This window comes from Panthera tigris, chromosome C2 (genome assembly GCF_018350195.1).
Source record: "Panthera tigris isolate Pti1 chromosome C2, P.tigris_Pti1_mat1.1, whole genome shotgun sequence".
Taxonomy (NCBI): domain Eukaryota; kingdom Metazoa; phylum Chordata; class Mammalia; order Carnivora; family Felidae; genus Panthera; species Panthera tigris.
The window spans coordinates 156,861,077-156,886,380 of record NC_056668.1 but is presented as its reverse complement, the minus strand read 5'-3'; positions in this window follow the sequence as shown (position 1 = coordinate 156,886,380).

Genomic DNA, 25,304 nt, shown 5'->3' with positions numbered 1-25,304 from the left:
AATCACTTCTCCACTGCAGACTTGTGAAGACTTGTGCCCTTTGTTTTTCCTATTCAGGTCAGGTCCTCATTCTTTCTCTCTAGAGTAGGCTAATAGCTTCCCAGATGGCCTTTGCCCCAAAACTTGTACCCCTTCACATCATCCTCTGCAGAGCCAGGAGGGTTGCTTACGCTAAGTAGTTTCCAAAAAGCATCAAGTTCTTTCCTGTTTAGGAATGGGTCTCTGCAGAGGCTTTTCTTTGGTTGGATGCTTCCCCCATGTCCACTCCCCTCTTCCATCCGCCATGTTGGGGAATGCCTTTCATCCTTCAAAACGCACTTCCATCCCATCTCTTCTGTGAAACTTCTCTGACTCACCTGCAGCACTGTTCACGGTCTCATAGGGGTTGGTTCTTAATCATAGCACCTTGCCACCCACATTATGGTGGTTTGGTTACAACCATCTCCTTTATGGCACTGAGTTCCTTAGAGCAAGATTCACATCTGGCCCATCCTCATCTTTTAAGAGAAAAATGGGCCAAGCACAGAACATTGTTTCCATTTACATCCCCCCTGAAGTAGCTCCCTGTGACTTGGAATGGAGTTTAAGTATTTTATCTGGGAGGTGAGCCCAGGAGGCACTAGGTGGGGACCTGGAGAAGTGAGAGAGGAGAGGAGGGAGTCCGTGCAGTGTATCATCAAGCCAGCAATCACTGTGAGTACTGGCAGCTTAATTCTGCCAGGAAACTTGCAGCAGGTATAGAACATTGTGATGGCTGATTTTATGTGTTGATCTGGCTAGGCCACTACACCCAGATATTTGATCAAACATTATTCAGGATGTTTCTTTCAAGGTATTTTTTAGATGAGATTGACATTTAAATCAGCAGACTGAGTAAAGCAGATTTCTCCTCTACAATGTTGAGGGTCTGAATAGGAAGAGACTGGCCTCCCTCAACCAAAAAGGAATTCTTCCAGCAGTCTGCCTTTGGACATGGGCCATAACATCAACTTTTCTCTGGGTCTCCACTCTGCCAGCCTACCCTACAGATTTTGGACTTGCCAGTCTACACAATCATGTGACCCAATTCCTTAAAATCTCTTTCTCTATGTATGTGTATACACATCTCTGTCTCTTTCTCTTTGTATGTGTGTACACATACATACACCTCATTAGTTCTGTTTCTTTGTAGATCCCATCACAAACACACACCTCAAAGTTGCCCTGCTGTCATTGGGCATTAATTTCCTAGTGTATACAGCCTGCTGCACACATGGACAGAGGGGCTCTGGTGACCAAAGGATGACCTTAGGCAAAGGTTTTCAGGTTCTGGAAGAGAAGCCTGGCCCATGAACTTAGAAATCTGCCTACAGAGTGTTGGTGGGGCACTGATTAGGTGGAGATCTTCTAACAAGACACTCCTTCATTGCCTCATAGGAAGCCATGATACAATTCTATGGCATTACTCTTAAACATTGAGCAAGACACCCAAACTGTCTTCCTCACAGCTTTTCCATCCCATTTCTAAAGTAGAAAGAACAGCAGCTCACAGATAGGGCTGTGGGAGAAAGCAATGATATAATTCATGCAAAGTTGCTGTACAGTATTTAGTATATACAGCACACTCTATAAATGATAGCTGCTATTATCAGCTATTGGAGCTTCTGAACTCTTCTTTCAGAGTGTGGTCTCTGAAATCAGATGCTGGAACACTGAGTACTCATTGCTCTCCATTTTTCATCATTCCTACCAGGGACATGGAAACACAGACACAAGGCAAGATTGGCCATAGCACAAACATGACCACTGAGGAGCCCTGTCCTTAAATTTGGGCAGCTCTTCTATCAGTTAAAGGGATTCCCATCAAATTCAGTCCTTTCCAACTGCCTTCAGGCTTGTTATTTCTATGACCAATAAATGTAAACGAAAGGTCATATACTCTTTGTTGAAAATAGATGACCATGTGACTAGTGAAAAGAAACAGACCCAAGAAGTGAAAATAAATTGGGAAGAGTGATGTGACCAGCATTTTCATCAGGGTTATATAAGCTGGAAGCCTGAAAGTTTCTATGCTTACATCTGTGTGAGACTGCCAGGCAGGAGAACATTCGATTCCCTTCTGCAGGTTCCCTCCTAGAAAGTGTAAAAATCTCTGCACCCACAACATAGTACATGATCGGAGTATGGCATCAGCATTTCACAATGTGAATTGCTGGACCCTAAAGATGTTTTAAAGCTGCCTTTTGAAAAAGAGAAAACAGCATTTATTGTTCCAGAAAATTGGGAGCCATCATTTCATTTGCCCCCTCCCCACCAATTCTCAAGTATGGGTTATTTCATAGCTGTATTCTGTGTCTCTTCTTTTGGAATGGACCTGGTTTTTCCTCAGCTGTGAGTGTGACAAGATCCACAGGGTGAGGCTAACTGAGCAGTAATATGATTGGCTCTGGATGGATGTTTGCTGACAAGTGTAGTAAAGGAGGCTAATTTGAGGGAATTCCCTTCTTTCCTTGAGACAATTTAGGGTTTGTGCAAATGGAGGCCAGATAAAGCCTTTGGTAGTACTCACAACATAATTAGACCCCATAGGCAAGTTGTCATAGCTGATATCAAATGAGAACTGTAAAAAAAGTAAAACTCAAGTACACAAACCTATTTGGAAAACTAAACATAAAGTGTTGTTTTTTTTTTTAATTTTGAAGGAGAAATAAATTCGAAGATATTATGGGCTTTTATAAATTCCCATTTGGGACTTCAATGCAGATAAAGACAATTTGGCTGAAAATTAATGCTCTTGATGGAAACATTTATTTTCATCCTACATATTTTAGATAATTTGGTTTATAGCACACTGTTTAGTATGCAATAATTTAAGTAGCAATAACATAAATTTTCCACCCCAGTGACAATGTTCAGTTTTGACAGTGCTCAGAGTTGCTGTTCACACCATTTTGAATTTCATAAATGCCTCCAAATATATTTAAAAAATCATGACTTTTCATCTATAGAAAAATCAAAATGCCAGGCAAGTACTTCATGGCTTCTCTGAATTACAGATTGCTTTCTGATTTCAGCCATGTGCGCAACAAAGCCCCACTCTCTACAGCATAATTACTAAAAGCCAGTCAACTAGTATTGTGTTATTCAGGTTCAGTCCAAAGAGAATTTAAGCCAAATGTTGAAAATTACAAAGGGGAAGATTACCTGTGTATTGCTTGCCGCTTATATGATCTGATTATTCCCTATGTAGACTTCTCTAGGAAAATGGAGAGAGAAAGGGTTGGTAGTCATTATATCATACCAGCAGCCCTTTGGGTGCATAGTAGCATTTCTGTTTTATGATGAGATATTTCACTTCCTTGGCTAGATTTATTCCAGGTATCTTATAATTTTGGATGCAATTGCAGATGGGATTAATTCCGTAATTTCTCTTTCTGCTTGTTCATTATTTGTGTATAGAATGGAACAGATTTCTATACATTGATTTTGTCTCCTACAACTTTACTGAATTCATGTATTAGTTCTGGCAGTTTTTTGGTGGTCTTTAGGGTTTTCTATGTATAGTATCATGGCATCTACAAATAGTGAAAGTTTGACTTCTTCCTTACTGATTTGGATGCCTTTTATTTCTTTTTGTTGTCTGATTGCCGTGATTAGGGCTTCCAGTACTATGTTGAATAAAAGTGATGAGAGTGGACATCTTTGTCTTATTCCTGACCTTAGGGGAAAAACAGAGTTTTCAGGAAAATGTTAGCTGTGGGTTTTTCATGGATGGCTTTCATTATGTCAAGGTATGTTCCCTCTATACCTATTTTGTTTAGGGTTTTTATCATAAATGGATGTTGTGCTTTGTGAAATGCTTTTTCTGCATCTATTGTGAAATGATCAGATGGTTATTCTTTCTCCTATTGATATGAGGTACCAGATTTCTTTGCAAATATTAAAGCACCTTTACAACCCAGTGATAAAATACACTTTGATAGTGATGAATGATTTTTTTGATGCATTGTTGAATTCAGTTTGCTTTTATTTTATTGGGAATTTTTGCATCTATGTTCATCAGGGATATTGGCCTGTAGTTCTCTTTTTTAGTGGTGTCTTTATCTGGTTTTGGTATCAGAGTAATGTTGGCCTCAGAGAATGAATTTGAAAGTTTTCCTTCCTTTTTTATTTTTTGGAATAGTTTAAGAATAGGTGTTAACTCTTCTTTAATTGCTTGGGACAATGCATTTGTGAAGCCATCTGGCCCTGGACTTTGGTTTGTTGAGAGTTTTTTGATTACTGACTCAATTTCTTTGCTGGTTGTCAATGTGTTCGAATTTTCTATTTCCTCCTGTTTCAGTTTTGAGAGATTATTTGTTTCTAGAAATTTATCCATTTCTTATAGTTTGGCACATAGTTTTTCATAATATTCTCTTATAATTGTTTGTATATCCGTGGTGTGAGTTGTTATTTCTCCTCCCTCATTTGTGATTTTATTTATTTGAATCCTTTCTCTTTTTCCTGATAAGTCAAAATTTTATTGATTTTTTTCAAAGAACTAGTTCTTAGTTCTTTGATCTGTTCTTCTTCTTCTTTTTTTTTTTTTAGTTTCTATATCATTTATTTCTGCTCTAAGCTTTATTATTTCCTCTGCTTGTTTTAGGTTTTTGTTTGTCATTCTTTCTCTAGCTCCTTTAGGTACATGGTTAGGTTGTTTATTTGAGATTTTTCTTACTTCTTGCAGTAGGTCTGTTATAAACTGCCCTCTTAGAGCCACTTCTACCATATCACAAAGGTTTTGGACCGTTGTGTTTTTATTTTCACTTATTTCCATGCACTTTTTAATTCCTTCCTTGATTTTCTGGTTGGCCCATTCATTGCTTAGTAACATGTTATTCAATCTCCACATATTTGTGGTATTTCCAGTTTTTTTCTTGTGGTTGACCTCTAGTTTCATAGTGTTGTGGTCAGAAAATATGCATGACATGATTTTGATTTGTTAAGGTTTGTTTGTGGGCTCATATGTGATCTATTCTGGAGAACGTTCCATGTGTATTTGAAAAGAATGTGTGTTCTGATGTTTTAAGATGGAATATTCTGGATGTATCTGTTAAATTCATCTGGCCTAGTGTGTCATTCAAAGCCATTGTTTCCTTATTGATTTTTGGTTTAGAAAATCTGTGCATTGATGTAAATGGGATGATAAAGTTCCCTACTATTATTGTATTATTATCAGTTAGTTCCTTTATGTTTGCTACTGTTTTATGTATTTGGGTGCTCATATGATGGGTACATAAAATATTTACAATTGTTGTATCTTCTTGTTAGATTGTCCCTTTATTTGTTTTTTATTACAGTCTTTCTTTTATTTTATTTTTAGAAATATTTTTAACTTGTTTTTAAGTAATCTCTACACCCAATGTGGGGCTCAAACTTACAACCCTGAGATCAAGAATTGCATGCTTTACTGACTGTGCCAGGCACGTGCTCCATACAGTCTTTGTTTTAATGTCTACTTTGTCTGATTTAAGTATTGCTATTCTGGCTTTCTTTTGACATCCATTTGCATGATAGATGTTTCTCCATCTTCTTGATTTCTTTATTCATTTTTAATGCAAAAGCATTTATCGTATATTTTATGTTTATATACTCAAATCTACATGCTTCCTCTTTCTGTCATTCTCTTTCATGCCATAGATATGTTTTACGTACACGAAATAATTTGTTCATGTACGAAATAAATGTTTGTTGATTGGATAAGTGAAATTAAATAAACTTGAGTCTGACTTTCCTTTTTAATTGGACTTACAGATCTGGGATGGATTTTAACATTCTGATGTTTGCTTTTTTTCAGAAAGACTTTGATTTCAAAATCTATGTATGTATGTATGTGTTTGTGTGTTTCATTTTATTTAAATCCAAGTTACTTAACATATAGTGTAATAGTGGTTTTAGGAGTAGAATTAATGTCCATCACCCATTTAGCTCATCCCAACCAACACCCCTCCAGCAACCTGTAGTTTGTTCTCTGTATTTAAGTGTCTCTCATGGTATCTGTTTTTCCTTGCCTTCCCCTATTTCATCTGGTTTGTTTCCTAAATTCCACATATGAGTGAAATCATACAATATTTGTTTTCCCAGAATGACTTATTTTGCTTAGCATTATACATTCTAGTTCCATCCACATTGTTTCAAATGGCAAGATTTCATTCTATTTGATTACTGAGTAATATTCCATTGTATAAATATACCACATCTTCTTTATTCATTCATCAGTCAATGGACATTTTAGAACTTTCCATAATTTGTCTGGGAAATTCTTTATCTCTTGTCCTATTCTGAATGATAGTCTTGCTGGATAAAGAATCTTGGTGACAACACCCCTCCAGCAACCTGTAGTTTGTTCTCTGTATTTAAGTGTCTCTCATGGTATCTGTTTTTCCTTGCCTTCCCCTATTTCATCTGGTTTGTTTCCTAAATTCCACATATGAGTGAAATCATACAATATTTGTTTTTCCCAGAATGACTTATTTTGCTTAGCATTATACATTCTAGTTCCATCCACATTGTTTCAAATGGCAAGATTTCATTCTATTTGATTACTGAGTAATATTCCATTGTATAAATATACCACATCTTCTTTATTCATTCATCAGTCAATGGACATTTTAGAACTTTCCATAATTTGACTATTGTTGATAGTGCTGCTATAAACATTGGGGTGCATGTGCCCCTTCGAGTCAGCATTTTTGTGTTGTTTGGATAAATGCCAAGTAGTTCAATTGCTGGGTCATAGGGTAGTTCTATTTTTAGCGTTTTGACTAACCCCTGCACTGTTCTCCAGTGCAGTTGCACTAGTTTGCATTCCCACCAATAGTACAAAAGTGTTCTCCATTCTCCACATCCTTGCCAACATCCATTGTTTCCTGAGTTGTTAATTTTAGCCATTCTGACAGGTGTGAGGTGGTATGTCAGCGTGATTTTGACTTGTATTTCCCTGATGATAAGTGATCTTGAGCATCTTTTTATGTGTCTGTTAGCCATCTGGGTGTCTTCTTTGGAAAAATGTCTATTCATGTTTTTTGCCCACTTCCTTAATTGTATTATTTGTTTTTTGGGGGGTGTTGAGTTTGATAAGTTCTTTATAGATTTTGGATTCTAATCCAGAAGTTTTTGCAGCCAGGTCAAAGAGGTTGTTGCCTGTTTTCTCCTCTAATATTTGGATGGTTTCCTGTCTTAGGTCCTTCATCCACTTTGAGGTTATTTTTGTGTATGGTGTAAGAAAGTGGTCCAGGTTCATTCTTCTGCATGTTACTGTCCAGTTTTCCTAGCACCATTTGCTGAAGAATCTGTCTTTTTCCCATTGGATATTCTTTCCTAATTTGTTGAAGATTAGTTGGCCATACATTTGTGAGTCCATTTCTGGGTTCTCTATTCTGTTCCATTGTTCTATGTGTCTGTTTTTGTGCCAGTCTCATATGGTCTTGATGATTACAGCTTTGTAATATAGCTTGAAGTCAGGGATTGTGATGCCTCCAGCTTTGGTTTTCTTTTTCAAGATTGCTTTGGCTGTTGGGGGTCTTTTGTGGTTCCATACAAATTTTAGGATTGTTTGTTCTAGGTCTGTGAAAAATGCTGGTTTTATTTTGATAGGAATTGCTTTGAATGTATAGATTGCTTTGGGTAGTATTGACATTTTAACAATATTTGTTCTTCCAACCCATGAGTATGGAATGTTTTTCCATTTCTTTTTGTCTTCAATTGTCTTCATAAGCTTTCTTTTTAAAATTTATTTTCTATTTTTGTTTTATTTTTTTAATTTTAAAAACATTTTTATTTATTGTTGAGAGACACAGAGAGAGCATGAGACAGGGAGAGGCAGAAAGAGAGGGAGACCCACAAAATCCAAAGCAGGTTCCAGGCTCTGAGCTGTCAGCACAGAGCCTGACATGGGGCTCGAACCCACAGACCATAAGATCATGACCTGAACTGAAGTTGGATGCTTAGCTCACTGAGCCACCCAGGTGCCCCTCTTTCATAAGCTTTCTATAGTTTTCAGATCTTTTACCTCTTTGGTTAGGTTTATTCCTAGGTATTTTATGATGTTTTGTGCAATTGCAATGGGATCAGTTCCTTGATTCCTCTTTCTGCTGCTTTTTAGTGGTGTATAGAAATGCAATAGGTTTCTGTACATTGATTTCATATCCTGTGACTTTGCTGAATTCATGTATCAGTTCTAGCAGTTTTGGGGGAAGTCTTTCAGGTTTTCCACATAGAATATTATGTCATCTGTGAATAATGGAAGTTTGACTTCTTCCTTGCCAATTTGGATGCCTTTATTTCATTTTGTTGTCTGATTGCTGAGGCTAGGACTTCCAGTACTATGTTGAACAACAATGGTGAGAGTGGGCACCCCTGTTGTGTTCTTGACTTTAGGGGGAAAGCTCTCAGTTTGTCCCCATTGAGGATGATATTAGCTGTAGGTCTTTCATATATGGCTTTTATGATGTTGAGGTATGTTCCTTCTATCCCTACTTTCTTGTGAGTTTTTATCAAGAAAGGATGCTGTATTTTGTCAAATGCCTTTTCTGCATCTATTGAGAAAATCATATGGTTCTTATCCTTTCTTTTATTAATGTGATGTATCATGTTGATTAGTTTGCAGATATTGAACCAGCCCTGTAGCCCAGGAATAAATCCCACTTGATTGTGGTAAATAATTCTTTTAATGTATTGTTGGATTTGATTTGCTAGTGTCTTGTTGAGAATCTTTGCATTCATGTTCATCAGGGAAATTGATCTGTAATCTCCTTTTTAGTGGGATCTTTGTATGGTTTTGGAATCCAGGTAATGTTGACCTCATAGAATGAGTTTGTAAGTTTTCCTCCCATTTCTATTTTTTGGAACAGCTCCAGAAGAATAGGTATTAATTTTTCTTTGAATGTTTGATAGAATTTCCCTGGGAAGCCATTTGACCCTCGACTCTTGTTTGATTACTGATTCAATTTCTTTACTGGTTATGGTCTGTTTAAAATTTCTATTTCTTCCTGTTTCAGTTTTGAAGTTTATATGTTTCTAGGAATTTGTCCATTTCTTCCAGACTGCCCAAATTTTTGGCATATAATTGCTCATAATATTCTCTTATTATTGTTTGTATTTCTGTGCTGTTGGTTTTGATCTCTCCTCTTTCATTTTTGATTTTATTTATTTGGTTCCTTCCCTTTTTCTTTTTGATAAGTCTAGCTAGGGGGTTACCAATTTTGTCAATTCTTTCAAAGAACCAGTTCCTAGTTTTGTTGATCTGTTCTACTGTTTTGTTGATTTTGATATTATTGATTTCTGCTTTAATCTTTATTATTCCCCCTCTTCTGCTGGTTTGGGGCTTTATTTGCTGTTCTTTTCCAGTTCTGTTTGATGTAAGGCTAGGTTGTGCCTTTGAGACATTTCTTCTTTAGGAAGGCCTGGATTACTATATACTTCCCTCTTAGGACCGTCTTTGCTGCATCCCAAAGGGTTTGGACTGTCATGTTTCATTTTCATTGGCTTCCATGTACTTTTTACTTTCCTCTTTAATTCCATGGCTAACCCATGAAGAAGAAATTCATACTTTAGTGGGATGTTCTTTAATCTCCAAGTATTTGTGGTCTTTCCAATTTTTTCTTGTGGTTGATTTCAAGTTTCATAGCATTGTAATCTGAAAACATGCATGGTATGATCTCAATCTTTTTGTATTTGTTAAGGGCTGTTTTGTGACCTAGTATGTGATCTATTCTAGAGAATGTTCCATGTGCACTCGAGAAGAATGTGTATTCTGCTGCTTTAGGATGAAATGTTCTGAATATATCTGTTAAGTCCATCTGGTCCAGTGTGTCATTCAAAGCCATTTTTTTCCTTGGTGATTTTCTGCTTAGATGATCTGTCTAATGTTGTAAGTGTGGTGTTAGAGTCCCCTACTATTATTGCATCATATCAATGAGTTCTTCTATGTTTGTTATTAATAGATTTATATATTTGGGTGCTTTCATGTGAAGTCATAAATATTTACAATTGTTAGTCTTCTTGGTGGATAAATCCCTTAATTATGATATAATGCCCTTCTTCATGTCTTGTTACAGTCTTTGTTTTAACATCTGGTTTGTCTAACATATGTATGGCGACTCCAGCTTTCTTTTGACATCCATTGGCATGATAACTGGTTCTCCATCCACTTACTTTCAATCTGCAGATGTCTTTAGGTCTAAAATGAGTTTGCTGTAGGCAGAATATAGATGGGTCTTTTTTTTTTTAAATCCATTCTGATGCCCTATGTCTTTTTATTGGAGCATTTAGTCCATTTACATTCAGAGTGATTATTAAAAGATATGAATTTACTGCCATTGTGTTGCCTGTAGAGTTGGTGTTTCTGGTGATATTTTCTAGTTCTTTCTAGTCTTTGTTGCTTTTAGTCTTGTTTTGTCTTGTTTTGTTTTGTTCCCCACTCAAAGAGTCCCCCTTAAAATTTCTTGTAGGGCTGGTTTGGTGGTCATGAACTCTGTTAGGTTTTTTTGTTTTTTGGTGTTTTTTTTTTTTTTTTTTTTTTTTTGTCTGGGAAATTCTTTATCTCTTGTCCTATTCTGAATGATAGTCTTGCTGGATAAAGAATCTTGGTGACATATTTTTCCAATTCTGAACGTGTAATATATCCTGTCACTCCTTTATGGCCTGCCAGGTTTCTGTGGACAGATCTGCTGTGAACCTGATCTGTCTTCCTTTGTAGGTTAAGGACTTTTTTCTCTTGCTGCTTTCAGGATTCTTTCCTTGTCTGTGTATTTTGTGAATTTGACTATGATATGCTTTGGTAATGATTGTTTTTTGTTGAATTTCATGGGAGTTCTCTGTGCTTCTTACATTTTGATCTCTGTGTCCTTCCCCACATCAGGAAAGTTTTCTGGTATAATTTACTCACATAAACCTTCTGTCTCATTTTCTCTTCCTCTTCTGGGACTCTTATGATTTGAATGTTATTCCTTTTTAATAAGTCACTGAGTTGTCTAAATCCTGTATCGTGATCTTTTGCCTTTGTTTCCCTCTTTTTTTCCTGCTTCATTATTTTCTATAATTTTATCTTCTATCTCACTGATTCACTGCTCTGCTTCATCAAGCCTTGCTGTCATGGCATCTGTTCAAGATTGCATCTTGATTATAGCTTTTAAATTTCAGCCTGACTAGATTTTAGTTTTTTTATCTCCACAGAAAGGTCTTCTCTGCTTTCTCAACCCCAGCTAGTATTCTTATAATCGTGTTTCTAAATTCTAGTTCAGATATCTTACTTATATCTGTGTTGATTAAATCCCTTGCTGTCATTTCTTCTTGTTGTTTCTAATGTGGTGAGTTCCTCAGTCTTGTCATTTTGGAGGAAGAAAAAAATTAATAAAATAAAGAATTAAAATTAAAAAAATAAAAGCAAAACAAAACAAATCAAACAAAGGAAGCTAGATCCTAGGTGTGTTTTGGTGTGATTGTTCAGAGAAGCCTGATAGAAAAGAAAAAGAAAGAAAGGAAAAAACAGTTCAAAATTTAAAAATAAAAAAATTTTAAATAATACAATAGAATAATATAAAATAAAAAATGGGGCGCCTGGATGGCTCAGTCGGTTGAGCATCCGACTTTGGCTTAGGTCATGATCTTGCAGTCTGTGAGTTCAAGCACCACATCGGGCTCTGTGCTGACAGCTCAGAGCCTGGAGCCTACTTTGGATTGTGTCTCCCTCTCTCTCTGCCCCTCCCCACTCACTCTCTCTCTCTCTCTCTCTGTTAAAAATAAATAAACATTAAAAAAAAATTTTTTTTAAGAATTCCTGGATCCTATGGTAATTCTATTTAAAATAAAAAATAAACTAGAATAAAAAAATTTGCTCTTTCTTTATCCAAGAAAGAGAAAGAATAAAGAAAACAACATAAGCAAAAACAGAAGTAAAGAAAATGAACAAACGAACATACAAACAGAATGAAACCTGAATGAAGTTATAGCCAGTTTCCCGTAGAACTGAAACTTTGCGGCTCACTATAGCCTGTAGACTAAGCAGGTGAAAGACATTTGTGCTGGTCTTCTGGGGGATGTGCCTGGAGGGTGCATGCGGGCAGGGCTTGGTATAATGGCTCCATTTCCCACTCAGTGTTGCTGATTAGCTCACCGGAGTCCATCTGTGTGTGCACGTGTGCACTACTGCACATGCACTAGAGGTGAAAATGGCTTCACCCAACTGTGTAGCCTCTGATGCTTGAATTTCATGCCCTCACAGACACAGATCAAGCACCCCTCCTTTGTCTCAGGTTTCTGTCTGCTCCCTGCCTCTACCCTGTCTGTGTCCAAGCTCTCTGTCTGCCAGGTGGCACTTCCCTACAGAGTTTTATTTCACATGGGGCTGTTTCAAACCCCACACCTCAGAGATCCCCATGGCTTGGACCCACTCTGATTCTTTGGGGAAGGGTCTTGCTGAGCAATGGCCAGGTGCTGGCTTGTCCCAGAAAACACTCATATGATTACACAGTGGCAGAGACTCAGAGTTTATGGTAAATCACAACACACAGCTGGGGCCAGGTTTCGCTGCCCTCCGGCATCTTTGTTCCAATATCAGTAAATGTGGCAGCTCTCTAGGTTCCACCAGGACTTTTGGCTATGGGGAAGCCATATGGCCTCTACCAAATGCAGTCCAAGCAGGAGAACTACTTCTCCCCCTGTGGCACATGGACCCCTCAGACCTTGCTGTTGGTCCCTGGAAATTTGCCCTGCTTCCTTGCCAGAGCACAACCAGGCACTGAGCTCTGAGCTCTGCACTCTACTGTTTATAGAATCTTGGAGGTATTGAAACTTTCTCCTTTCTCCCCATTAACGTTTTTGAGGAACAGGTTTCTTGTCTAGTCCCCTGTGAGTGTTTTCACTTACTTTCTCTCTTTCTCTCCTACTTTCAGGAGGCGAGTGTTTTTCTTGTGCGTTGCCACTGTGCTGCACTACACTCTCCCCCTTTCTCTTTCTCTATCCTCTCCACAAAAATGACTCCCTACCTCCCACAGTCCTGCAGCTTTTCTCTCCCCCAATTAACCTCTCCGCAGCATGTACCTGCCATGTTCTCTGGCTCAAGTTATGCATATTGTTGCATTAATCCTCAAATCAATTTTCTAGGTGTTCAAAATGGTTTGACACTGATATAGCTGTGTTTCAAGGAGGAGATAAACTCAGGGTCCCCATAATACTTTGCTATCTTAACTCCATTCTCCATCTTCTCACTTTCAATCTTCAGGTATCTTTAGGTCTAAAATTGGTCTTTTGTAGGCAGCGAAGAGATGGGTCTTGTTTTTTTTTTTTTTTTTTTTTTTAATCCATTCTGTTACCCTATGTCTTTTGATTGGAGTATTTTCTCCATTTACATTCAAAGTAATTATTGATTGATGTGTATTTATTGCCATTTTATTACTTGTTTTGTGATTGTTTACAAAGACTTTCTCTGATCCTTTCTTGAGTTTTTCTGTTTCATGTTTTGTTGAAATGTGAAAGCTGTGAAGACACAGCCGATTTTTTTAACACAGAGAAACCATTTCTGGTTACCATTAGGTTTGTATATTATATCTTCGTCATATAGGAGTTACATTAAGTTGATGATCACTTAAGTTTGAATTCATTCTTTTCTGTCTTTCCCATGTTTCAGTTATATGTTATTATATATTCTATCCTTTTTTGTGAGTTTCTTGACTGATCTTTTATAGAAATATTTAGTTTTATTGCTTTTGTGTTTATAAAGTTTTATGTTTTATGTTTTGTGTTTCCTACCTCTATAAGTAGGCATATGTTTATGAACAAAAGGCTTATTAAAAAGTTTTATAAGTTTCACTGCTTTTGTGTTTCCTACCTCTATACTATCACTTTTGGTCTCTCCTCTCCACTAAGAGGGTCCCTTTTAATATTTCTTGCAGGGCTAGCTTAGTGGTCACAAACTCCTTTAGTTTTTGTTTGGGAAACTCTTTGTCTTATTCTGAATGATAGCCTTACTGGACAGAGTATTCTTGGCTGCAGATTTCCCCCATTTAGCATCTTGAATATATCATGTTACTCCCTTCTGGCTTGCAAAGTTTCTGTTGAAAAAATCTGCTAGCCGTATGGGTTTCCCCTTATAAGTTAATGATTTCTTTTGTCTTGTTGCTTTCAAGATTTTTCTTTATCACTATATTTTGCAAGTTAATTACAATATGTCTCAGTGTGAGCCTGCTTTTGTTGATTCTGTTGGGGTTTTTCTGTGTCTCCTGGATCTGGATATCTGTTTCTTTCCCCAGAATAGGGCAATTTTCAGCTATTATTTCTTCAAATAAATTTTCTGCCCTCTTTTCTCTCTCTTCTTCTTTAAGATCTCTATAATATGAATTTTATTTTGTTAGATGAAATCATAAGTCTATTCTCATTTTGCATAATTCTTTTCTCTCTTTTTTTTTGTTCAGCTTGAATACTTTCCATTACTCAGTTGTCCAGTCAGTAATTTGTTTCTCTGTTTCTTCCACCCTGCTGCTCATTCCATCAAGTGTGTTTCTCACTTTGTTTACTGTGCCCTTTATCTCTGCAATGTTATTCCTTATCTGTCTGTTAAGAGTCTCACTCATGTCTTCCACTTTTTTCTCAAGTCCAGTGAGTATCCTTTTGATCATTGCTTTAAATTCTTTATCAGGCATGTTTCTTATGTTTGTTTTGCTTAGATCTCTGGTTGTGGCCTTGTCCTGTTCTTTCATCTGGGATAAATTTCTGTCTCCTCATTTAGTCTGCCTTGCTGTGTCTGTTTCTGTGTGTTAAGAAAGTCAGCTGTGTCTTCAGTTCTTGAAAGTAGTTACTTTATGAAGAAGAGCTCCTGAAGCACCCTGCATTGCAGTGTCCCCTGTTCACCAGAACTTGGCACACCAGGAGAGTATTCTACGTGTGTTGTTTACACCCTGCTGTTGTGTCTGAGTCACTTTTCCTTTCAGTGCAGTCATCTGCACTCTGCTGTTGTGGGCTGTGCTTCCTGTCTCTGCTGTTAGTGGGACCCAGGCAGGCCAGGTCTGAGGGGGCATGCCCACTGGGGAATTGGGAGTAAGGCTGTGGTATTTGTAAAGTTTGTGTTGGGCCACAAGTCCTATGTGATATTCCTCTAAGCACTGGAGCTGTGCTTAGAGAGCAGAGAAGCAGAGAGCAGAGTGCTTATGGCAGAGAAGTAGGGGAACCTCTAAGCAGCTGGAGCTGTGTGACAGGGTTGCTGGAGAGTGAGTCTGGGCAGGGCTGGACCTAGTGTGCAGTGATGCCTGGGAGGTGTGCAGCTGGGTGTGGTATGGTGGCTGGGTCCTGAACTGCAGCTGGGCCTGGTACGGTGGTTCTGCATAGTGCAACTTGTAGGGCCCGTGTCCTGCTTTAACAAAATTTGCCTTGAGCCTAGGGCTGAGAAGACTAGTCTTTAGAAGAACTCATGGGTGTGGTGCACTGCTAGTGGGTTAGATAGCAAATGCGTGTGCAGTCCCACATATCACAGGTGCTCTGTGTTTATGCTGGGTGATGGGGGAGGAAAATGGCACCTGCCATGTACCTTGTTTTCAGAGAAGTATCCCAATAAGCTCCAAATCAGTATAAACAGTTTTCTCTCCCATTTGCCTCTGCCATTGTATAAACTGCCATTTTTGTGATGCCTTTCCACGTAGGCTGCTGTCTCTCTAAAGATACTGGGCAGAACCTTTACTCACCCTCCCTGTTCACCTGGTGCTGAGTAAGCAGACTTTTAAAGGTCCAGACTCCAAGTACCACTGGTTATATGAACTCAGGGAATGCAGCCCCTCTGGTTTCTAAAGCCAAATGTTATGTGGATTAGTCTTCCCTGGGGGGAGCTACCTGGCACAAGAGCCCATTTCTCTGCCCTCTCTGGGTGTACAGCTCCCTCCCTTCTGTGGGCAGTCTTCCTCTGCCTTTACAACTTCCCTAACTTTTCAGATGCAGCTTCTTCTCTACATTTAGTTGTGGAGTTTATTCTGTCAGTCTTCAGATTGTTCTCTAGTTTGTTGACTTGGATGTGGACATCTAGTTGAAAAAGTGGGATTGGGTGGACTCAGGGTCCTCCTACTCCACCATTTTCCTAAAGTCCTCTAAATTTCCCTCTTAAAAATTGCTCTTGTTGCATCCCAAGGATTTTGAACTGTTGTGTTTCCACTTTCATTTGTCTCTAGGGAACTTTTGATTTCCTCTTTGATTTCTTCATTGACCCATTGGTAGTTCAATAGCATTGTTTAACCCCATGTTTATATTTTTTCCAGGTTTTTTTTCTTGTAATTAAGTGCTAATTTCATACCATTGTGGTAAAAAAAAAGACTATATATGATTTCAGTTTTCTTAAGTTTATTAACACTTGTTTTGTGACCCAACATGTGATCTGTCCTGGAGAATGTTCTATGTGCACTTGAAAAGAATGTGTATTCTGTTGTTTTTTGGATAGAATGTTCTATATATATCTCTTAAGTCCATTTGGTCTAAGGTGCTTTTCAAAGCCATGGTTTCCTTATTGATTTTCTGTCTGGGTGATTTATCCATTAAAGTAAGTAAGGTGTTAAAGTGCCTTACTATTATATTACTGTCAATTTCTTACTTTAGTTCTATTACTATTTGCTTTATGATTTAGATGCTTCGGTGTTGGGTGCATGGATATTTACAATTGTTATATCCTCTAATTAGATTTGTTCTTTGAGCATTATGTAATGCCATTATTTGTCTCTTGTTACAGTCTTTGTTTTACAGTCTATTTTATCTAATATATGTATTGTTATCCCAGCTTTTGTTGTTGTTTCCATTTAAATAGAATATCTTTTTCCATCCTTTCACTTTCTATTTGTATGTGTCTTCAGGTATGAAGTGAGTTGCTTGTAGGCAGCATATGGATAGATCTTGTGTTTATCCATTCTATTATCCTATGTCTCTTGATTAGAGCATTCAGTCCATTTACATTTAAAGTAGCTATTGAGAGAGGAGTCAATATGGCAGAGAAGTAGGGGAACCTGAAGTTCTCTCATCCCTCAAACACAGCAGTATTGAGGCAAGAAGGCCTGAAATTCTAGGAATCTGGACTACAGAGTGATAAAAACATCTCCAGGGGCCTATGAGACAACTTGGTGGGCCATAGGTGTGTGTGAATTAGGAGAGATAAAATGGGAGGGATCCCTTCTGTGGAGAGAAAAAAGGAAGAAAAGAGAACAAATTTCTAACACCATTCAGGGTTGCAGGACTTTCTCCTGACTGCAGCCTGCCACCCTGTACATGTGCGCGGGGTGGAGGGGGAAGGAGAGCCATTCCAGGCTCAGGAGTGAGCTCAAAGGTGCAATCAGAGAGACTGGTCCCCTCCCTTGAGTGCTGTGAGAAGAAGGTATATAGCCACTCTAAGGACAAAAGACTCTTCTTCTGTGGCTTCTTCCTCCACCTCCTCCCCTTTTTAAGTTTTTTTTTCCGGGGTTACTTCAATGAACAAATCAAAGCATACCTGGTGGAAAGTCCAAACAACCATTACAAGTAGGGAGATAAAGCAACCTGAGTCACAAAAACAGAGACCACACAATACACTCCAAAAACACCTCCTGAAGAACTGGACTCTGGACAGTGTTTGACCCCTTTATAGTAGTGCTTGCAGGGGCAGAACACATAACAAACTATTAAAAAATGTGAAAGACAGAAAAGTAGACAAAATGGCAAAATGGAAGGATTATCCTCTAAGAAACTCTAGGAAGAAATGACAGCCAGATAATTGGTCAAAACAGATATAAACAATGTATCTGAACAATAACTTAGAATACTAGTCATAACATTAATAGCTGGGCTTGAAAAAAGCATAGAAGACAGCAGAGAATCTATTGCTGCAGAGATCAAGGAAATAAATAGTCAAGACAAATTTAAAAATGCTATAAATGAGGTGCAAAACAAAGTAGATGCAGTGACAGCAAGCGTGGAGGAAGCAGAGGAGAGAATAAGTGAAATTGAGGTTAAAATTATGGAAAATGATGAAGCCAAGAAAAAGAGATAAAATACTAGACCATGAGGGGAGAATTAGAAAACTAAGTGATTCAATGCAACGTAATAAGAGTCATAAGAGTTCCAGAAGGAGAGAGAGAGAGAGAGAGAGAGAAAGGGGCAAAAGGTTTATTTGAACAAATTTTAGCTGAGAACTTCCCTAATCTGGGGAAGGAAACAGACATCCAAGTCCAGGAGGCACAGAGAACTCCCTTCAGACATAACAAGACTAGGTCTTCTCCACATATCATAGTGTAATTGGCAAACTACAAAGATAAAGAGAGAATTCTGAAAGCAGCTCAGCATAAACGGGCCTTAACCTACAAGGGTAGACACATAAGAGTAGCAGCAGACCTGTCCACTGAAACTTGGCAGGCCAGAAGGGAGTGGCAGGAAATATTCAATGTACTGAATAGGAAAAATATGCAAACAAGAATCCGTTTGCTAGCAAGGCTGTCATTCGGAATAGAAGGAGAGATAAAGGCCTTCCCAGACAAAAACTGAGGGAGTTCATGACCTCTAAACCAGCCCAGCAGGAGATCCTAAGGGGGACTCTGTGAGTGGAATGCTGCAAAGACTACAAAGGACCAGAGAAATCACCACAAGCATGAAACCTACAGATAACACAATGATACTAAATCCCTATCTTTCAATAATAACACTGAATGTAAATGGACTAAATGCTCCAATGAAAAGATATAGGGTATCAGAATCATTAAAAATCAAGATCTATCTATATATGCTATCTACAAGAGACTCAGTTTAGACCCGAGGACACCTTCAGATTGAAGTTGAGGGGATGGAGAACCATCTATCATGCTACTGGAAGTCAAAAGAAAGCTGGAGTAGCCATACTTATTTCAGGCAAACTAGATTTTAAACTAAAGCCTGTAACAAGAGATGAAGGACATTATATCATAATTAAGGGATCTATCCTTCAAGAAGAGCTAACAATTGTAAATGTTTATGCCCTCAACTTGGTGGAACCCAAATATATAAATCAATTAATCACAAACATAAGCAATCTTATGAATAAGAATGCTAATTGCAAAGGACTTTGATACTCCACTTACAACAATGGACAGATCATCTAGGGAGAAAATCAATAAAGAAATGATGATTCTGAATGATACAGGGGCCAGATGGACTTGACCAATATATTCAGAAGTATTCATCCAAAAGCAGCAGAATACACGTTCTTCCCAAGTGTACATGGAACATTCTCCAGAATAGATCACATACTGGGTCACAGAACAGCCCTCAATAAAAATAAAAGAATTGACATCATACCATGCACATTTTCAGGTCACAATGCTATGAAACTTGAAATCAACCACAAGAAAAAATTCGAAAAACCTCCAAATGCATGGATGTTAAAGAACATCCTACTAAAGAATGAATGGGTCAACCAGGCAATTAAAGAAAAAATTTAAAATATGTTGAAGCAAATGAAAATGAAAACATGACAGTCCAAATCCTTTGGGATGCAGCAAAGGCAGTCCTAAGAGGAAAGCACATTGTAATCCAGGCCTATCTCAAGAAAAAGAAAAATTCCAAATATAAAACCTAACCTCACACCTAAAGGAACTAGAAGCAGAACATCAAAGAAACCCCAAAGCCAGCAGGAGAAGAGAAATAAAACAGAACTAAACACTATAGTTTCAAAAAAAAAAAAAAACCAGTAGAACAGATCAATGAATCTAAGAGATGGTTTTTCAAAAGAATAAACAAAATTGATAACCCCCCCAGCCAGACTTCTCAAAAAGAAAAGAGAGAGAATCCAAATAGATAAAATCAATAATGAAAGAAGAGAGGTCACAACCAACACCACAGTAATACAAACAGTTAGAGAATACTATGAAAAATTATATGCCAACAAATTGGACAACCTGGAAGAAATGGACAAATTCCTAGACACCCACACACTACCAAAACTCAAACAGGAAGAAATAGAAAGTTTGAACAGACCCATAACCAGAAAATATATGGAATAAGTTATCAAAAATCTCCCAACAAATAAAAGTCCTGGGCCAGATGGTTTCCCAGGGGAATTCTACCAGATATTTAAAGCAGAGTTAATACCTATGTTCTCAAGCGTTCCAAAAAATAGAAATGGAAGGAAAGCTTCTGGACTCATTCTATGAAGGCGGCATTACCTTGATTCCCAAACCAGACAGAGACCCCCAAAAAAAGATTTTCAGGCCAATATCCCTGAAGAACATGAATGAAAAAATTCTCAACAAGATACTAGCAAATTAAATTCAACAACATATTGAAAGAATTATTCACCATGATCAATTGGGATTCATCCCTGAGCTGCAGGCCTGGTTCAATATTTGCAAATCAATCAATGTGATACATCACATTAATAGAAGAAAGGAAGCATATGATCCTGTCAATAGATGCAGGGAAAGTATTTGACAAAATACAGCATGCTTTCTTAATAAAAACCCTCCAGAAAGTTGAGATAGAAGGAACATATGTTAACATCATAAAAGCCATATATGAAAAGCCCACAGCTAATATCACCCTCAATAGGGAAAAACATAGAGCTTTCCCCTTGAGACAGAAACATGTTAGGGATGCCCACTCCCACTACTATGTTGCTTAACATAGTGTTGGAGTCCTAGCCTCAGTAATCAGACAACAAAATGAAATAAAAGGCATCCAAATTGGCAAAGAAGAAGTCAAACTTTCACTTTTGGCAGACAACATGATACTTTACATGGAAAACCCAAAAGACTCCACCAAAAAGCTGCTAGAACTGATACATGAATTCAGCAAAGTTGCAGGATACAAAATCAATGTACAGAAATCGGTTGCATTTCTATACACCAATAATTAAGCAATAGAAAGAGAAATCAAGAAATTGGTCCCATTTACAACTGCACCAAGAACCATAAAATACCTAGGAATAAACCTAACCAAAGATGTAAAAGATCTGTATGCTGAAAACTATAGAAGAAGAAATTGAAGAAGACACAAAGAAATGTTGATTGGAAGAACAAATATTTTTAAAATGTCAATACTACTCAAAGCAATCTACACATTCAATGCAATCTCAATCAAAACTGTACTGGCATTCTTCTTAAAGCTAGAACAAACAATCCTAAAATTTGTATGGAACCACAAAAGACCCAGAATAGCCAAAGTAATGTTGAAAAAGAAAACCAAAGTAGGAGGCATCACAATCCCAGCCTTTAACCTATGCTACAAAGGTGTAATCTTCAAGACAGTATGGTATTGGCACAAAAACAGACATATAGGCCAATGGACTAGAATAGAGAACCCAGAATTGGACCCACAAACGTATGGCCAACTAACCTTTGAGAAAGCAGGAAAGAGTATTCAATGGAAAAAAGACAGGTTTTTTTGTTTTTGTTTTTGTTTTTTTGCAAATGGTGCTGGGAGAACTGGACAGCAACATGCAGAAGAATGAACCTGGACCACTTTCTTACACCATACACAAAAATGAACTCAAAATGGATGAAAGACCTAAATGTGAGACAGGAAAACATCAAAATCCTAGAGGAAAAAACAGGCAACAACCTCTTTGACCTCAGCCACAGCAGTTTCTTGTCCACACATCTCCAAAAGCTATGGAAAGAAAAGCAAAAATGAACTATTGGGACCTCATGAAGATAAAAAGCTTCTGGGCTGCAAAGAAAACAATTAACAAAACCAAAAGGCAACCAACAGAATGGGAAAGGATATTCGCTAATGACATATTGGATAAAGGGTCAGTATCCAAAATCTATTAAAGGACTTACCAAACTCAACACCCCAAAAAACAAATAGTCCAGTGAAGAAATGGGCAGAAGACATGAATAGACACTTTTCCAAAGAAGACATGCAGATGGCCAACAGACACATGAAAAGATGCTCAACATCACTCATCACCAGGGAAATACAAATCAAAACCACACCGCGATACCACCTCACACCGGTCAGAGTGGCTAAAATGAACAACTCAGGGAACAATAGATGCTGGCGAGGATGGGAATGGGAACCGTCTTGGACTGTTGGTGGGAATGCAAACTGGTGCAGCTGCTCTGGAAAACGGTGTGGGGGTTCCTCAAAAAATTAAAAATAGAACTACCCTATAGTCCATCAACAGCACTTGTAGGAATTTATCCAAAGGATACAGAAGTGCTGATTCATAGGGGCACATGTATTCCAATGTTTATACCAGCACTTTCAACAATAGCCAAATTATGGAAAGAGCCTAAATGTTCATAAACAGATTAATGGATAAAGAAGACCTGGTTTATATACACAATGGAATACTACTTGGCAATGAGAAAGAATGAAATCCTGCCATTTGCAGCAACGTGGATGGAACTGGAGGGTATTAGGCTAAGTGAAATAATAAGTCAATCAGAGAAAGACAGATATCATATGTTTTCATTCATATGTGGAACTCAAGAAACTTAACAGAAGACCATGGGGAAAGGGAAAGGGAAAAAATAGTTTCAAACAGAGAGAGAGGGAGGCGAACCACAAGGGACTCTTAAATACAGAGAACAAACTGAGAGTTGATGGGGGGCAGAATTGGGAAGAGGGGAAAATGGGTGATGGGCATTGAGGAGGGCACTTGTTGGGATGAGTGTTGTATGTTGTGATGAATCATGGGAATCTAAATCCAAAACCAAGAGCACACTGTATATATACACTGTATGTTAGTCAACTTGACAATAAATTTTATTAAAAATAAATAAAAAATTTAAAAATACATGTATTAAAACAAAACAAAACAACAACAAAAAATTTGAGATTTTTGTATGTAATTAAAGGAGGGGCAAAAGTTGCTCTGGAGTCCTTAGGGTCTTGACTGTCTTTAGCTCAAAATAATCTTCCTGCCAAAGTGGCCCATGTTAAGGTGACCTGCCTTCAGCCACTATACCTCTGTTTGTGTTGGCGTGTGAGAGGTGTGCCTTCTCCTGGGATTGGGGCCCTAAGGAACCCCGGGCTTCTGCCTACAGCCAAGAAACTACAAAGGGATGGTGGGTAGGAATATTGGCCACTTCCTCAAACGTTTCCCTCCCTCACTTTCTTTCTCAAGTTTGATTGAGGTGTAATTGAGATAAATAAACCACACAAAGTGCAAAAAAAAAAAAAAAAAAAATCTTAGACCATGCTAACAGCTCTTTCCAGCGACAGGACCTTGTTTTTCCTGTCCTTTTTGCATACATCCTTTACATGTTTTTCTCCCTTTTTAATGGATTTCAACTTAAATATCTCCTCAGAAAGGCCTTCCATGACCATTGTATTTCTTATGGCACTATGATGTTATTTATTCAGTGTGCTTATTGCCATTTGGATAATTTATCTTTTCATTGACTTTTTATCTTCTTTCCAATTAGACTGCAAGTTCCTCAGGAGCTGGAAACTTTCTTGTCTTGTTCTCTGTTGTATTCTGGTATATGGCACTCTGCCCAGCACATAGTTCCAGCTAAATGAATGAGTAAATCTATGAATTAATGGCAAAGTTGGAATGAACACAATGGCCTGCTATCTCTCACTGCAACACACCTTCTACAGCCCTTTCTGCCTTACTCCTTACCAGGTAAAAGTATTGGCAGCAACATGCAGTTCCCCAAAATTTAGTGACTTGAAACAAACTTATTCGTCCTACAGTTGTGGAGGTCAGTAGTCCAAAATGAATGCTACTGTGCTAAAATCTATGTGTCAGCAGGACTGTGTTCCTTTCTCAGGGCTCTAGGGAAGAATCCTTTTTATTGCCTTTTCCAGATTCTAAAGGAAGCCTACATTCCTTGCTCATGGACTTTCCCATCTTCAAAGTCAGTAATGGCTGGTCAAGTCGTTCACATCAATCACTGACACTTTGTCTTCTGTCTCCATCTTCTATGTTTAGGGACCCTTGTGATTACATTGGTTCAGGATCATTGACCTATTTTAAGGTCAGCCTTAATTCCACCTGCTACCTTTATTCTTCTTTGCCACATAACATAACTTAAGAACATATTCACAGGTTCTGTGGTTTAGAATGTAGACACATTGGGAGGCCACTATTCTGCCTGTCATACCATTATACACTAACTTCCATAAAGAAAGTGATTCCTCTGTTCATAGCTGGATCCCCAGAGTCTGACATCTAGTATCACTGAATAAATTGTTAAAACAAACTTAACATAACCCATGGACAGTATCAGTGTCTAGCATATGGTGGATACACTTACCTTTGCCCACTAAAGGTCTTTCTTCCCAACCCAGCTCCACCCAACAAAGTCAGTATGTTCAAGGCTTTGCTTAAAGCTACTTCTTACATGAACTAAAAGTCTTCTTCCTTATTTCTAAGGGCACAATTATTTTTTTCAACATATGTTTCATTAGTCTGTTTTCTTTACTAGGTTCTGGACAGCCTGGATAGTGATGGTCTCATTCATTTTGAGTTCTTCACAGTTGCTAGCATGTGGTGGAGCTCTTATGTAGTTAAGAGAAAGGGGAGTAACACAAGGGAAAGATCAGAGCAAGACAGCAATTGGAGAGTATGGGGGGAAAACACCCCTCTCTCAGTCTTTCATTTCCTCCAATTAAGAAGAATCTCCATTGCAAAGTGGCTAGGGTGCTGGCATTGGTGAACATATTTGTGGTAAGATGCTAGAATCAGATTCTTCCTCCCTCATTCCTCTGTTGGAACATTCAGTTCTCACGAATGCCTTCAGTCCCAGAACCTGCAGTTCATCTGACATATATCTCTTTGCTGAGAGTGAAAGCAGCCTTTTTTAGTTTTGATTCCATGATAGCTCTGTTTCCTGATCTGGCTACTTATTTTGTGATCTCTCCAGTGTTTGGGGGCATCTATCACTCTTCTCTGCTGCCCTGTTGCCTCCACCATCTTCTTGGTTTATAGAGTGCTGCCCCTTGCCTTTTGAAGGTCATTCCTGAAAGCCTGCATCTTGGCTGAATAGCTTTTCCTCTCCAGAAAGTGCAGAAGGTGACTTCCATGCACTTTAAAAAAGTGGGTGTGCTTTTATTTTTCTTTTTTCTTCAAAGATACTTTAAACTCTTTTGGTCAACATTTTTCATCATTTTCCTTTCAGATACCCAAGGTCAAGTGCTATTTTTAGCCATTGTTCTCCCCAATGGGGTTCTCCTCAGAGCATCCCAGCTACTGGGGCTGTACTTTTATAAGCTTCTTCAAGGGATAGTACACAGGTAGACACATCTCATTTCTCCCCCTTTTAAGTAGGTTAAATCTTCTACAGATTGTTTGCTTATTGAATATCTAGTTATTCTTAAATAATAACTTGAGTAAGAATAACTGATTGGAGATATAAGAAGAAAAA